A 14,813-nucleotide genomic window follows, 5' to 3' on the forward strand; every position below is an offset into this window, starting at 1 on the left:
ACTAAATAAATCATCAGCTGCACCGATTTGCCCCCAGGGCTGCGAGACAAACCTTGACCTGGACCAGCCAGTGTAGCCCAGAGCCGTCCCGGGACTCTCAGGGGAAAGGCTGGCCCCAGGCTGCTTTCTTCTCCTGCCCACCCTGCAGGCCAAGGGAGATCAAATCCACAGCCACAACGAACCTCATTGACAGTTGGTAAACCTGCCTGAAGGATGGGGTTACGGTACCAGGCTCCTGGCCACCTGTGCTGAGCAAGGGGTCAGGGTGACCTTCTTCCCTCCCCATAGGCTCTGGTCCAGACCCTTCAGGGCCAAGCCGGGATGAAATCCGATCGCCCGCTGCATTCCCAGGCAGCAGCCTCCACCGGGATGTCAGGGGACAGCGGGACAAAGCCATCACCGAGGCCGGAGCCATGCAGGCTGCCCTCTGGGAGCATAGGCCCCCTGCCCACGGAGGTGGGATCCAGGGCTCATTTACAGAAGATACCCCAGAAGAGTAACATTACTGGGCATTTACTGTGTGTCTGCCCAGCACACGGTAAACACTTCACATGCGTTAGCTCACTCGGTCCTCAGCAGTGCCAGGATGTAGGTGCTGCTGTTATCTATATTGGACAGAGGATAGAACTAAGGCACAGAGAGGTTATGTGGCATTCCCAGGGTGCCCAGTTGGTAAGGGGCTGATCCAGGACTTGAACTGAGACATTACGACTCCAGAGCTCACTTCCTACAACAGCTGACCAAGAGAGGGGTCACCCAAAGCCATGCCTTTGAATGAGGGCAGAAAACCCTGAATGTGAAGGAAAGAAGGCTCCAGGGACCACAGCCACTGTTTTCAACTCTCTGAGGGCTAGCAGGGACCAGGAGAGCTGACTCTCTCTGGCTCTAAAAAGGAGAACCAGCGACAGTGAAGGACTCACAGGGAAACATTTGGTTCTATGCAGTCTCAACATCCAGATTTTAAACATTGTACAATAAACTTTAAAAAATGCAAAAGGTTCCCCAGACCCAGCAGTAGCTGCCCTAGATATGTGCAAGGAGGCACTAGAATAAAATCAGAATTTACCCAAACGTCAGTGGTGGGGGGATGGTTAAATGACGATCCTTTCTAAAACCTACGGTGCGACTAGATTTCCTAGATACAATGTTAAGTGAGAAAAGCAATTTGCAGAATAATCTGTACTACAAGAAACCATTTGTTTAAACACATACACACCCACCCACACACACTGCAGTGGTACGTATTCCTATAAATTATGTGTGTTAACATATAGAAAAAGATCTAGAAGGATATATACCAGAGTCATGAGCATGATGGTCAACCCTAAAGAGAAATCTGGAATGTTGTGATCATCAAGAAAGACTTTAGCTTATTTGTTAATGTTTGATTTTTTTTCCAAGTAAAATGTATTTGTATATTCCTTACATAATTGAAATGTAGTAAAACAAAAATGAAAAGATCCAATGAGCTGCCTTGGGAACCAGTGGGCTATCAGTCCCTGGAGACATGCCAGCAGCTCTGCCGGGGTGGAGGGAATTAGAGGCAATTTTAACACCACAAGGTATCTAAAGGGGTGAACAACCATTCTGAACCTTGGGCGCCCCAGCAGGGAAGTCAGAGCAAAAGCCCTTACTCTCTCTACTCGCATCAAGAGTTGCTATAAGGAAGCACGGAGCATCAGACCCTGCAGAAGGGAGAGGCTGGAGTTATGGATCTTCAGTGTGACTCAAGAAGAAATGGGCCGGGCAGTCAGAGGTGCACAGGCCAGCTCTTCAGAGTCCACCTTCCCCGGCCCTCTTCCCCCAGTGACTCCCGGCCCATTCAGTTTCAGCAGCCTCCAGCCCTGGCCAATTGTGACCAGCTTCAGGGATGCTTCAGGGATAAAGGCTGTGTCCTTAAAAGGACCTGACACTGGGGGCAACAGTTCAGGAAGGAAGGAGGAGGAGAAAGCGGTTATAAACGCTCACAGGGCTGACTGCCACTGATGGTGACCAGTACTAAGCCCAGGCAATGGCCTAGGCAGGACAATAAGCCCTGACCCCAAACGCAGACTGAGCCTGTGAGCCCCGGCCAGACCCTGACAATATAGCAAGCAGAGGCCAATGAGGCCATTACCTCCTAGACAGCTATGTGGTCACGAGGAGAGTTAGGACATGTGGATCTAAGTCCCTGATGTCCCACAAGATCTTGACAAAGTCGCTGAACCCTGTAGGGCCTCAACTCCTTCATCTGCAAACTGGGCAAACAGTAGCTACTCCGAAGCTTGCTGCACAGATGAAATGAGACTGGGCCCCCTTAGCCTCTCTGTGAACCATAGGGACTCCCACAACACGCCTCAGACACTGGGCTCCGAGAAAAGGGGGTGGCAACAACGGAGCTCCAGAAGCAGCCAGACTGCTGCCAGGCCAGAAGCCCAGGACAGCCAGGAAGGAGGCCACTGCTGGGCCCAGGAGGCAGCAGGCAGAGGGGTTCTCCAGGAGGGAAGGGTCCAGGAAGAAACGAGAGTGAGTCTGAAAGGGCAGAGGAGACTTTCTCGGCCACTGTCCTGGGCCTGAGGCCAGGGTGCTCAGGGAGGGCAGGGGAGCCACTGGCAGGTGCCAGGGAGGAGTTTGGTTTCTAACTGAAACCTGGGGAGCAGACCCCTGGGAGCTGGGCCAGCAGGTCCTTGCCTCACCGGTAGCCCAGGGAACTGGGACAGGGCAGGCCACAGAACTAGGAAGGGGGCTCAAGGAGAGGGAGGGTAGAGCGCAGTCTCCGGGAGAAGCCAAGACAGGCTGCGATGAGCAAAGGGGCCAGACTGTGCCTGTGGACCCGGACACGGACAATCTTGGAGGATTTGATTGAGAGGTCTTACTGAGAAGTGGCAGGAGCCAGGCAGAGCAGGCTCAGGGTGTCTGTCCTTAGAGAAGCGGGGGCACTAAGAAGCAAGGAGGTCTCAGCAGGCCTGCACAGTGAAAGGATCGGCTTTGGGGAAGGGTGGAGCAGAAAGACGAAGCCTGAGTTAGGCTCAGCTGTCCCAGGGCTTGCTCCCCAGCTCCTGTCAGGGAGGCCCTCACTCTATGGCAAGTAGTGAAAGCAGCGTGGGACCAATCGAGTCGGACAGAGCAGATAGGGTGAGGACTCTCATTCTGAGCCTCCACACATGACCAAGGCCACTGTCAAGACTGTGGCACCTCAACAACTCCTGCCTTCCTGGCCCTGAAGCCAGAGCCTGGACAGAGAGGAATGCCTGCCCAGCCCCGTTCTGCAGGACCCCAGGCAGCTGGACTCCCTGTTGAACAGCAGCCAGACAGCCCGGCCTGCTGTTGGGGCCCAGCCTGTCTGGGAGCTGCAGGGAGGGAGGCAGGGGCTGGGCCACCCTGAACTGGGGCCCCAGAGGAGGGTGGAGGTAGGGCAGGCAGGAGAGGCGCTTCCAACAGCTCCCTCCCAGGCAGGCCCCTGCTCTCTCTCCATGGGCTTGTGGCCACATGCAGGCCCAGGCACACCTTGGTCTGTTTCCAGCAGCCCCAGCACAGGGCAGGTCAGTTATTCTAGGGACAGGAGGCTGTGACAGAGTTGAAGACCAGCAACTCCCTGACACTGCACTGTCTGCTCCTTTGAGCTGGGCTGGGTTGGGACTTTAACTTTTCCTCACTGCCTCAACCAGATGTTTGTTCCTCAGACCACAGAAGCAGGTCTTAGCACTGGCCCATCAGAAGATACATGAAGCCACTTCAGCCTGTTGCCCACTGCTCACCTCCTACACAGACACCATGCCATCAGAGACCAGGCGCCCAGGGCCTGGGCAATGACTCAACCTCAGCTCAAACTTCAGGCCTCCCTTCTCCTGCTAGCTCTCCCTGAACACGGCTCTGGACTGTACCCCAGACTGCACCCAGCACCCATTTGACAGCCCACCAGTCCATGTTCCTGCAGCTATAGTAGGACAGGTGTGAGGACAAGAGAGTTCTGCCATGGCCAGCCCGTGACCCCAGGTGTGACCCCACCAACCAGGCCAGCCTGGAAAGGCCACGCTGCTCATACCTGAGGGCTGCCTGCCCGTCAGCCAGGACTGACTCACGGGACAAAGAGAGGCCTGTGCATCAGCAACCTGCTCCACCGAGGAACAGCCTTCTGGGAGGTTGGTGGCGGAAAGGAAGCACACACCTGGATGGCCTCTTTGGTCCTCTAAGGCAGAGGTGCCCAACACCTGGACCGCGGACGGTTACTGATCCATGACCAGTTAGGAACCTGGCCGCACAGCAGGAGGCGAGTGGCAGGCAGGCTAGCGGGCATTACCGCCTGAGCTCTGCCGCCTGTCAGACCAGAGGCAGCATTAGATTATCACAGGACGTGAACCCTACTGTGCACTGCACATGCGAGGGCTCTAGAGTGCACTCCTTATGAGAATCGCACGAATGCCTGATGACCCGAGGTGGAACAGTTGATGCTCTGAGGTGGAAGTTTCATCCCAAAACCATCCTTCCCGACCCCGTCCATGGAAAAATTGTCGTCCACAAAATGGTCCCTTGTGCCCCAAAGGTTGGAGACCACCGCTCTAAGCCACCTACTCAGCCATGGCCACCTCAAGTCCACTGCCACCTGGACAGAGTTTCTATAGCACAAAGCTAACTACTACTCTCCCCTGCTTACAAACCACCAACAGCTCCCCAGTGCCTCTAGGGCAAAGTCTCAATTCCTCCACATGGCATTCAAGGCCCTCCCGGCCTGGCCCTCACCTGCCTCTCCCCAGCCATCTCCACTGCTTCTCTAAACACCCATGACCGCTTGCCATTCCCGAGCCATCGGGTCCTTCTGTTGCCTGCCTTTGCACATACTGTTCCCAGTGCCTAAAATGCCCTTCCCTCTCCCTCCACCTGGCAAACCTCCGCTCCTCCCTCATGGTCCAGCTCATCGTCACCTCCTCTGGGAAACCTAACCAGATCCTCCCTTTCGACCTGCCAGGGCGAAATGACTTGCTCTCCTCTGCCCCATATCCATGAGCAAGCCGGGTGCTTCCTACTTTCAATCCCAAGACCCAGGCAAGAGCTGCTCAAGAAATTCGAGGTGAAGTGAATTCTTTATTTTTTAAGTTTTCCAATCTGATGCCAACAGATGCTTTTGTGAAATAAAATTAAAAATGATGTGGCAATGTCAAGTTGCCAAACAAGTTTCTCAAGGCTTCCTTTCAAAGTCTGCACGTCTCTCACCGCAGACCCGTCCCACACAGCTCAGGATGGGCAGAGATCTGCGGACCATGGTCTCCATGGCCTGGCAGAGCCACTGTGCTCCCGGTGTTCCCGGAGGAACCTGGTGCAGGGCCCATCAAGAGTCAGGTGTGTATGTCTGGATCCTAGAGCACAAGGGCCCACTCCATGAACATCTGACCCAGACAATGGATGGGAAGGTCTGAAAATGCTATAACATGGCCGGTCCTTGTGCTAGGCCTCCCCATTCCTCAAGTGGTCACATAAAGGCACAAAGAGGGGGACCTGCCCGAGCCACAGTGGCCCACATGCTACACTTTCTTTACACTGCTCATCATCTCAGGGGAAGGAACTTGGAATCTGTAAGTTAGTTGTACAAACTCCTGCCCAGCATGGATGGCTGACCTTATCTCCCACTGCAGTCCCAGCAAGCCAGTCCCATGCTGTGGTAAAGAACTCAGACTCTGGAATCAGACAGACCTAGGTTCATATCCTGGCTCAGCCTTTCATTGCTGTGTGACCTTAGGTGAGTCACCTCACTTCTCTGGGCCTCAATGTTACCTCTGGAAACTGCACCTAATAACACTAGCATCATGGGACAGCTATGAGGGTTGAACGGAACATGCCCATCCACACTCACTGGGGCTTGGCTGTCACTGAGGTTTATAAAAGGCCCAGGATCTGGCAGCCGGAAACTCTGCCCTGGATTCTCCTTTTCTGCTCACCCTTCCCTGGAGACCCAGTATCTCCTCTTTGGGGTCAAGAGAGACTGCTGGTTTCCCTGGCTGCTAAGCTTGCTGATTTCCTTTGAGGACTTCACCTCCCTGCCCTCTGCCTCCCTCAGGCTAAGGGGCTTTTCCTTCCTCCCCCTCCACACCTTCTTGGGGCACCACTGCACCCCCTCTCAAAATGCCAGCCCCCTCTGGCTGGTCTTGCTTTCTCTTGGAACACAGCTGGCCTAAAGAGAGGCACCCCTGGCCCCTGGGAAAATGTCACTTTGTTTGGGTTGGGGCAGTAAAGGGCTGTGAGGTCAGGGACAAGCCCCAGCCAACCACCTCCCGGCAGCCCCCAGAGCCCGCCTTCTCTGTACCTTGGGCCATGACGGCGCTGAGTCTGCCCTGGCTGGGTCCCAGTCAGCTGCTCCCACGAGAAGCTCACTTCCTTCTGGGGCTGAGGGTCTGGTGGGCTCCTCCCCATGCCCCTCGGCCGTCCTGGAGCCTCCCAAGCCGGCCATTTCCATCCCCTGGCATCGGGCAGCCGGATCCTTTCCTGGCCCTCACCCCTTTCCCTTGGGGAAAGTGAGAGATAGTGGGAGAAGCCACTCTGGGAAAGCTGACATTGTGGAGGCGGTTCCATATTTACTTGCTCAGTGACGTCCATACCAGCCCAGCTCAGTGCCCTAGTCAAAGTGATCCTCCTGCCTGCTGGTCCCACTCTCGCCCCCAACTCTGCCATAAGCCTGGGGGAAGGCGCCCACTGGCCACTACCCCCCTTTCTACCCCAAGCTCCTTCCAGCCGCACTGCCTGATATTCATGCGGTAGCTGGACAACCTCTCTGTTTGCGAAGCAGGGCACAGAGGCTGCAACAACGCTCTCTGGGGTCCCCATTCTGCTCTGATTCCAGAAGGACTGGGGTGCAGAGGAAGGGGTACTAGATTTGGGGTTAGAATATTAACTTGGTTACTTCCTAAACTGTATGAGCTCCAAGTCACCTCACCTCTCTGAGCCTCAGTTTTCTGAGCTGTAAAATGGGGGTTTTAAGAGCCAACCTGCCTGGGCTAGTGATCGGGGATCGGGAGAAGGTGCAGTTGGGAGGAGCAGAGTCCTGGTTGTTCTTATGGATCAGGTGAGGTAGGGGAGACAGGACTGGAAGGGAAAGCTCCAGAAGACATTGAAGGCTCCAGAGGCCTGGGGTGCCTCACTTTGCAAGTGGATCCCCCGACCATTAGTACCAACCTCTGATCTGAGGCTGCTGCTTGGGAGCAGGATGGCCAGCAGCTATCTGCCCCCCTCCACTACTCCACTTCCCCTACCCAGTATCATTTCAGTGGAGGCTCCTGGTTTGAATGTGCCTGCAACTTCTGACCTGTGAGGTTCCTGGGACGGGGAGAAGGTCTGAAACCAACACTCTATAAATCAAATCCTACTTTTATTGATTTATTATTATTTTTGAGACAGGGTCTCACTCTGTCTCCCAGGCGGAAGTACAGTGGTGCGATCTCAGCTCACCATAGCCTTGATCTCCCAGGGTCCAGTGATCCTCCCACCTCAGACTTCCAAGTTGCTGGGACTACGGACACACATCAACACGCCTGGCTAATTTTGTTCAGTTTTTGTAAATACAGGGTCTCACTATGTTGTCTAGGCTGGTCTCAAACTACTGGACTCAAGCGATCCTCCCACCTCAGCCTCCCAAACTGCTGGGATTACAGGCAAGAACCACTGTGCCCAGCCCAAATCCTATTTTTGAATCACCCAAGAAACCTTCTGGGGATTATTATGTAATACAAATAGGCAATCTCAAAGGCTTCCTTTATCAACGTGGTCTTCTTAAGAAGATTGGAAAAAATGCAATAATGGCTGTGTGATCTTGAGTTGGTCATGTAACCTCTCTGAGCCCCAAGTTTTCTCATCCATAAATGGATGCAGGAGTAACCTCACGGGGCTGTTGTTGGTGTCCTGGTGCTCCACACATGTTCCTTCCAGCTATTTACCGCCTCAGAGATAATAGCACCTTAAACTCAGTCCTGCAAACACGGAGGAAAAATATCTGCCACAAAATGTAGGGCAGGACTGATATTACTGAGTCCATTTACAGAAAGGAAACTGAGGCCCAGATAGGTTAAGTATTTGGCCTTGAACACAAGACACTGGGGCACCATGAGTGTCTGAGGCTGTGGCCAGATCACCTTTAAGTATAGATACACTCACTGTCTCGTATTCAGGCACTGCTGTCCCATCCCCAGCAAGGGGCACGAGAGGACCCCCATGCCTCCCCCATGTCCACTGGCCTCACACCCACGAGATGGCCCGAGACTGGCCCTAAGCCATTCACTGGTGTTCCTTCTCCGGAGCTGTCCATGCAGCCCTTGGAGGCCGGTAGTGGCATCGCCCCCATTCTGCAGATGAGAAAATGGGTAACTCCAAGAGGAGCAGCCTCCTGCTCAGATCTCACTGCTATCTGGTGCCAGAAGCAGGACTGAACCTGGGGCCCACGCCCTCTCCAGGGAACAGTGTGGACCCCACCAGCTGGCTCCCTGGCTCCTTCTCAGTTCCCTTTTCCTGCTAAGGGACCAGCACAAGGCACTTTGCTGGATTTTACATGCAGGTCCCCTCGCTACTCAGAAGCAGAAGTCAGGCACGCTCGGGGAAACATCTGGCCCCCAGAACTAAGCCCCAACCCATCTGCTCTGACCTTCACCGTAGAGGGCCAAGTTTCCCTACTTTTCGCTGGGAATAGTCACTCTCAGCTCTCACCTTCATCCTCCCCTACCTCAATTATTATGACAGCCTCCTATTTGGCCTCCCTGCCTCCAGTCTTATGCCCAAGCCACTGCTGCTGTTTTTCGGAACATGGATCTGATCACCATGTTAGCTTCCTCCCCATAAAACCCTCTGAGGCTCCCTGTGCCCAACAGACAGAGTCTAAACTCCTCAACACAGCAGTCAGGACCTGTTACAGCCTAGTAAGGGCCAAGTATCCGGGTTAGGCCAGAGGGCTCAGGAATCAAGTGCCCTGAGTTTGAATTTCATCACCAACTATGAAACCGCAGGCAAGTGATGCTACCTCTCTGAGTCTCAGTTTCCTAAACTGTAGAATGGGGAAGTAACAATACCATGATCAGGGCATCGCTGTGAAGATTTAAAAAGACAAAGCAGATAAAACACCTTGAACATAGTCAGTGCTCAATTAATTCACTCATTCCACAAATATTTGAGGCTCTAGTTACTATATGGCATATACTGTTCACACAGCAGTGAACAAAAGTAACAAAAATCCCAGCTCTCTGGGAACTTGCATTATAACGATGGGAGGCAGATGGAAAACAAAATAAAAAAGTAAAACATGGGGCATGGGATAAGTGCTATGCACTAAAGAGAGAAAAAAAGCAGGAAGCAGAGAGAGGTGTTAGGGTGGGTTGCAATTTTAAACAAGAAAGTACCCATGGCCAGGCCTGGTAGTTCACACCTGTAATCCCAACACTCTGGGAGACCGAGGCAGGTGGATCACCTGAGGTCGGGAGTTCAAGACCAGCCTCGTCAACATGGTGAGACCCCCCCTCCCCCGTCTCTACTGAAAATACAAAAATTAGCCACGTGTGGTGGTGTGTGCCTGTAATCCCAGCTATTCGGGGGCCTGAGGCAGGAGAATCGCTTGAACCCAGGAGGCGGAGGTTGCAGTGACTGAGATTGTGCCATTGCACTCTAGCCTGTGTGACAGAGTAAGACCCTGTCTCAAATAAATAAATAAATGTGCCCATGAGAAGGTAGCATTTGAGCAGAAGTCCTGGGGGAGGCAATGGGGTAACTGGGGTAAAAGTGCCATGGAGATAACTGGGGTAAGAGTGACCTAGGGAGAGGATGCAACCAATGCCGAGGACCAGGACTAGTGTTACTCATACTATTTTTATTCTTATTCTCTTTCCAGCCTCATCCACCTCCGTCTCCTCCCCTTACACTTACTCTCCACCCGAATAAACTACTCAAGCCTCCCCAGTCCCTTCCATGCTTCCACGCTTCTGGACAAGCCACGCCCTGGACCTGAAGCCTCTCCCTTCCCGTGTTCTCCAACTACTACTCACTCTCCAAAGCTCAGCCTAAAGACCTCCTCCTCAGGGAAGCTTTCCCTGACTTACAGTCAGTGGTTGCCCCCTTTGCATCCTTCTGCTGTAAGCTACAACTGCCTGGCTATTTGCCCATCTCCCAGGCTGATCTGTGAGCTCTGGAAGGGCAAGGACCAACTTGCACAAGGCACCCCCTAGGCCCAGCACAGTGCTTGGCACATGCCCTAACCACCTGGTCAATGAATGAAGGACCGAATGATACCCAGACTGCGGTCCAGGCCTCCCCACTTACAGAGCCACAGTCTGGGGACACCACCAGCAATGTGGCTGCATTAAGGGAACATTGGCCTTTTCAACACAGATACAAATCTGCAATAGGAAACAGGCTTTTAAAAAAACAACAGCACAATTTTCTTTTTTCTTTCTGCACGGCTTGTTTTTCCAGCACCGCTCCAGGGTCAGCTGTCGGGAAGCTCTTCCCAGGCCTCACTCGGAGAACATGGGGCTCTGTGGCCTCCAAGGAGTCTCAGCCTCCAGCAGGAGGTGGAGATGCACCAGGCAGTTTTAGATGAGCCCTGGCACCAGGGCCACCAGTCACCTCTGAGCCAAGAACCCCATGCTCAAACCCCGATGTTAGGTAGGTGTCACCCCACTGGAGGCCTGCTCTCCCATGAGGGCTTTATAACCCCACATGATGCTTCCAAAGGGGTTTGGGGTTCTCTGCCCTTACTCCAAGAAGGCATACCAAGGAGATGGCCTCAGACTGCCATGGTTCTAATCCTGGCCACACCATTAACCCTGGGTCCCTTACCTCATCTTTCGGAGTCATAGTCTCTCAATCTGTGAAACAGAAATAACATGTACCTTGTGGAGCTGTTTTCAGGTATGTGACATGCTTAGAACCACAGCTGGCACACAATAAACCCTCAGAAAACATTAGCTGCTATCATTATCATCAACTTCTTCTTCCTCTTCATCTTCCCCAGATCTCCGGTTCTGCAGCCCCTTCACTGAATCATATACTGTCTAGATCAGTAGGGACCTCAAAGCAATGTTGAAATCTCATCCTCTGACTTTCCTGGAATATCCTCTGCTATATCGCTGGCACACAGTCCCCCTGGGCCATGGACACCAGTAAGGATGGGGAACGTATCATCTGTACTCTACAAGCCAGTCATTTTGCCAGCTATGCCTAACGCCTCTTTCCAGCTGGACCCACCAGCTCGAAGCTCAGGGAAGTGGCATTCCCTCATCCTGTCCCCAGCCCCCAGCACACAGTGGGCCCTCTGTCCACACTCAAGGATTCAGCAGAAGGTGTTTGGTGAGCAACTCTCAAGTGCAAACATAACAGCACATTCAAAGCAACCCTGGCAGAGCTTACAGTCTGATGGAAGAGCAAGGCTGCAACCAAATCATTACACCAATAAATGGAAAATTGCTATGGATGTGAGTGCTCCAAAAGAGAGGCAGGTGGGCCAAGAAAGCTATAAAGAAGGGAGTTTGGCCTAATGAGGCAGGGCTTCCCTGAAGAGGGGATGTGAAGGTGGAGGAGGAAGGATGAGGAGGCCTCATTGGGAGAAGGGGTGGAATGCAAGGTCAGGGCAGAAGGAACAGTATGAGGAAGCCCCATGTTAGGCAGAACATGACAAATGGGAGGGACAAAAGAGACTGGAGGGCAGTCCCCCGCAGAGACTGGAGGGCAGCTCCCTGCAGAGACTGGAGGGCAGCTGGATTTCTGTCATTCTCCTCACAGCAGTGGGAGTCCCTGAAGGTCTTTCAGGCAGGGGTTTATATGCTCAGATATGCATGTCAAAAAGATCAGCTTAGTTGCTTTCAAGTCAGGGTCCTCCCTCTGTGCATTAACTGCACATGCACTACTTGTCTCTCTGCTTAAAATGCCTCTCTAGTCCCTGTATCGGTCAGCACAGGCTAAGTTATGCTGCAGTAACAAACACCCCCAACAGCTCAGTGGTTTTAAACAACAAACGTTTAGTTATCACTCATGTTGCATGTCCATGGGTCACCAAGGGCTTCACACGCGGAGTGACGCAGGGACTTAGGCTGGTAGCAGCCACCACCAACCCGCCTTACTATCAGTTGCCATGCCACAGGGAGAGTGCACTGTGGAGGGTCTCACACCAGCAATTAAATGCTGTGGCCCAGAAGTGACGTCTATCACTGTCATTTATAACTCACCAGTCAGTCACGGGGCCCCTACCAAGTGTAGGCAGAGCTCCAGTCAATCTACTGTGGTACTAGAAGAACCGGAAATGGTAAGAGGAAAGCATTAAGGACAACCAGACACTCCCATCCCACCGTGCCCTTCGCTAACCTTAATTCATTAGACGGCAACAGCTCTAGGATTTGAGGAGGAAAGGCCAGCCTGTGTAGGAGAGATCGGGGTATGGAGTTCAGAGAGATCTAGGAGAGGATAGGAGATGAGGTCAAGGGCAGAGGCCAGATCACTCAGAAGCTTTCAGGTCACTGCACCAATTTGGTTCTTTATCCCCAACACACTGGAAAGACTTCTAGGTGTTTGAAGCAGGAAGTGGGATGCCTGACATGACCCTATTTGGAATGGATCACTCTGACTGCCATGAGGGGGAGGCTGCAGATGGACATTAGGAGGCTCTTGCTGTTGTCCTGGGGAGAGACAGCGATGGCTTGACTACAACACTGGGGAAGAGGGGGTGGAAAGAAGTGGATGGGTTCATTTGAGAGGACAGAATTATCTGGGCGTGGAGATGGAATAGATTGGGGTGAGAGAGACAGAGACACCAAGGCTTCTGCCTTAAAGAGTAGTGGGACAGTGTGCTCTTGGCCAAGATCAGAGGCCTAGAGGAGGTTGAGAGAGGAAGATTATGGACAACTTTGGCCCCTGTGTGTTTGTCATGCCTATGAGACAGCCAAGAGAGCAGGCCAAGAAGGCAGCTGAATCCACAGGCAGGACTCCCGACTCCTAGCCCAGTGCTCTTTACTTCATACTTGCCAATAACCTGGAACCAGGGAAACTCCCTGTAAGTCCAGGAGAGGACAAATCCAAATAGGAGAAATCCTACTTGACACCAAGGAGAAGAAATGGATGGAACACATCAACCCAAGAAGTCTAGATGACAGAACTGTAACTCAGGTCAAAGGAGTCTGTAAGTGCAGAGGTGATGGCTATCATGACCAATCTAGGACAAGTGAGGGGTGTCCCTCATCTTTGAGAACATCACCAGGAAAGGAAACGAGATCCTGCCACCAGCTGTTCCTTGGAGGCCCTGTCAGTTTGAGACTGGATGGACCACGATGGGGCCTGTAGGGTCTATTCTGATATTCCCAGGACAGTACCTTCTGCCATGATTCTGGGGGAGTGTTTAAGAGCACGTCTTAAACAGTATGCCAGGCCCTGGAATAGGCATTTCATCATTGCTATCTCATTTAATTTCACAACTGCCTTGCCAGGCAGGTTTTGTTGGACTCATGTTAGGGATGGAGACACAAGGCTCAGAAAGGCCAAAGACAACAATGTGAAGTCCAAAGTCAGACAGCGACTATGAGGAGGAGGTAGAATTCAAAGACAGACACCCTTTCCATTAAACTGAATACAGCAAGAGGTCTGGGCTCTATTCCCAGAAGGGGAGGTTTCTACATGTGCCCTACAGAACTCTGCTTGTCCACCTTTCAGAGGGTCGGCGGGCAAAGACTGTGCCCTGCTTCCCAACCATGACCACACCTCCAACAATGACCCTAGGAAAGCCCCAACCTCCCTTCCTCCCAAGAGGAAATGTGGGCGAGGATCAGCTTGGGTGCTACAGGCATCAATGCTCCACGGAAAATTCTTCTGTCCCCAAACCCCCAAAGTTTATAGGGTTTCCAGATACCAAGAGCAATCTCTCATTATCGCCTCCTGGCCCCACGCACAAAGGGCTGGGTGTGCTTCCTTACAGCCACTCTAAATTATGCAGCACGGCCTTTCTCCACACGAAGCAAACGTCTAGGAAAGAGGAGAGGTTTCACATTTTTCTCCCCTAAATCCCAGTCCAGCCTGGGGGGTTCTAAGCCCCCATCTCCCAACCTGGCTCTAGACACACACCAGCAACTTTTCAACAGCATCGCCCAAGACATTGATACTCTCTTTGCAGGGACTCGCCTAGGGCACGGTGGCCTTGACCGGAGAGAGGTCATTGGCCGCTAAGTTTCTGCAGTTTCTGCATAGAAGAGTACCTTGGGGACTGCGAGTGGGGGTGGAGGCTACGCTCCGGAGAGGTTTCCCGAAGAGTCTACACCGCAACTAACACTTAAAACGCATTCCAGAAACGCCCTCTGGCTCGGCCACGCTTCGCGGGCAATCGCGAACCTTGATAGAGAAGGCTTCGTCGCATCTCAAAGGATGCCTCCCACCTTTATCCCCGAGCCCCCCGCAACAGCCCCCGGCGCGGGGCCGAGGGCGTCCACGAGAACTAGGCCGGCTGCCGCGGCGAGCCCTCTGGCGTCCGCGCCCCGCCCCGCCCGTGTCACCGCGTTCTCATTCCGAACGCTCAGCCCGGGCCGCCACTCCCATTGGTCGGCGGCCACGTCCGTCAGCGGGCGCGCCGCTCGCGGAGAGAAAAGGCTACATTGTAACAAGGCGAGGAGCGAGCGAGCTGGGAGGAAGGAGGCGGAGGGCGGCCCCCAGCTCCCGCGGCGGCGGCGGCGGCGGCGGCAGCTACCTGCCGAGGGTTCACCCACCTCGCGGCCCCGGCGGGCCGCCCCCCACCCCGCGCCCGCGCCGCCCGGACCTCCGCCCCGCGCCCGCGCCGAGCCCCCCGGCCGCCCGCGACCCAGCCGCCGCTCCCGGCCCCCGCACCGGCGGCCCCC

At 53.7% G+C, this 14,813-nt stretch overlaps 1 protein-coding gene across 1 annotated transcript in view; it reads right to left on the reverse strand.

Moving 5' to 3' along the window:
* PRDM11 (PR/SET domain 11) overlaps positions 1-14,418 on the reverse strand; it is an 82,260-nt gene extending 67,842 nt beyond the window's left edge. Inside the window, exon 1 of the mRNA XM_025356736.1 lies at positions 14,181-14,418. The gene's annotated coding sequence lies outside the window, so the exon portion shown is untranslated. The remainder of the gene's footprint in view (positions 1-14,180) is intronic.
* Between the last annotated feature and the right edge of the window lie 395 nt (positions 14,419-14,813).

The sequence above is a fragment of the Theropithecus gelada genome, chromosome 14 (genome assembly GCF_003255815.1).
Source record: "Theropithecus gelada isolate Dixy chromosome 14, Tgel_1.0, whole genome shotgun sequence".
NCBI classification, from domain to species: Eukaryota; Metazoa; Chordata; class Mammalia; order Primates; family Cercopithecidae; genus Theropithecus; species Theropithecus gelada.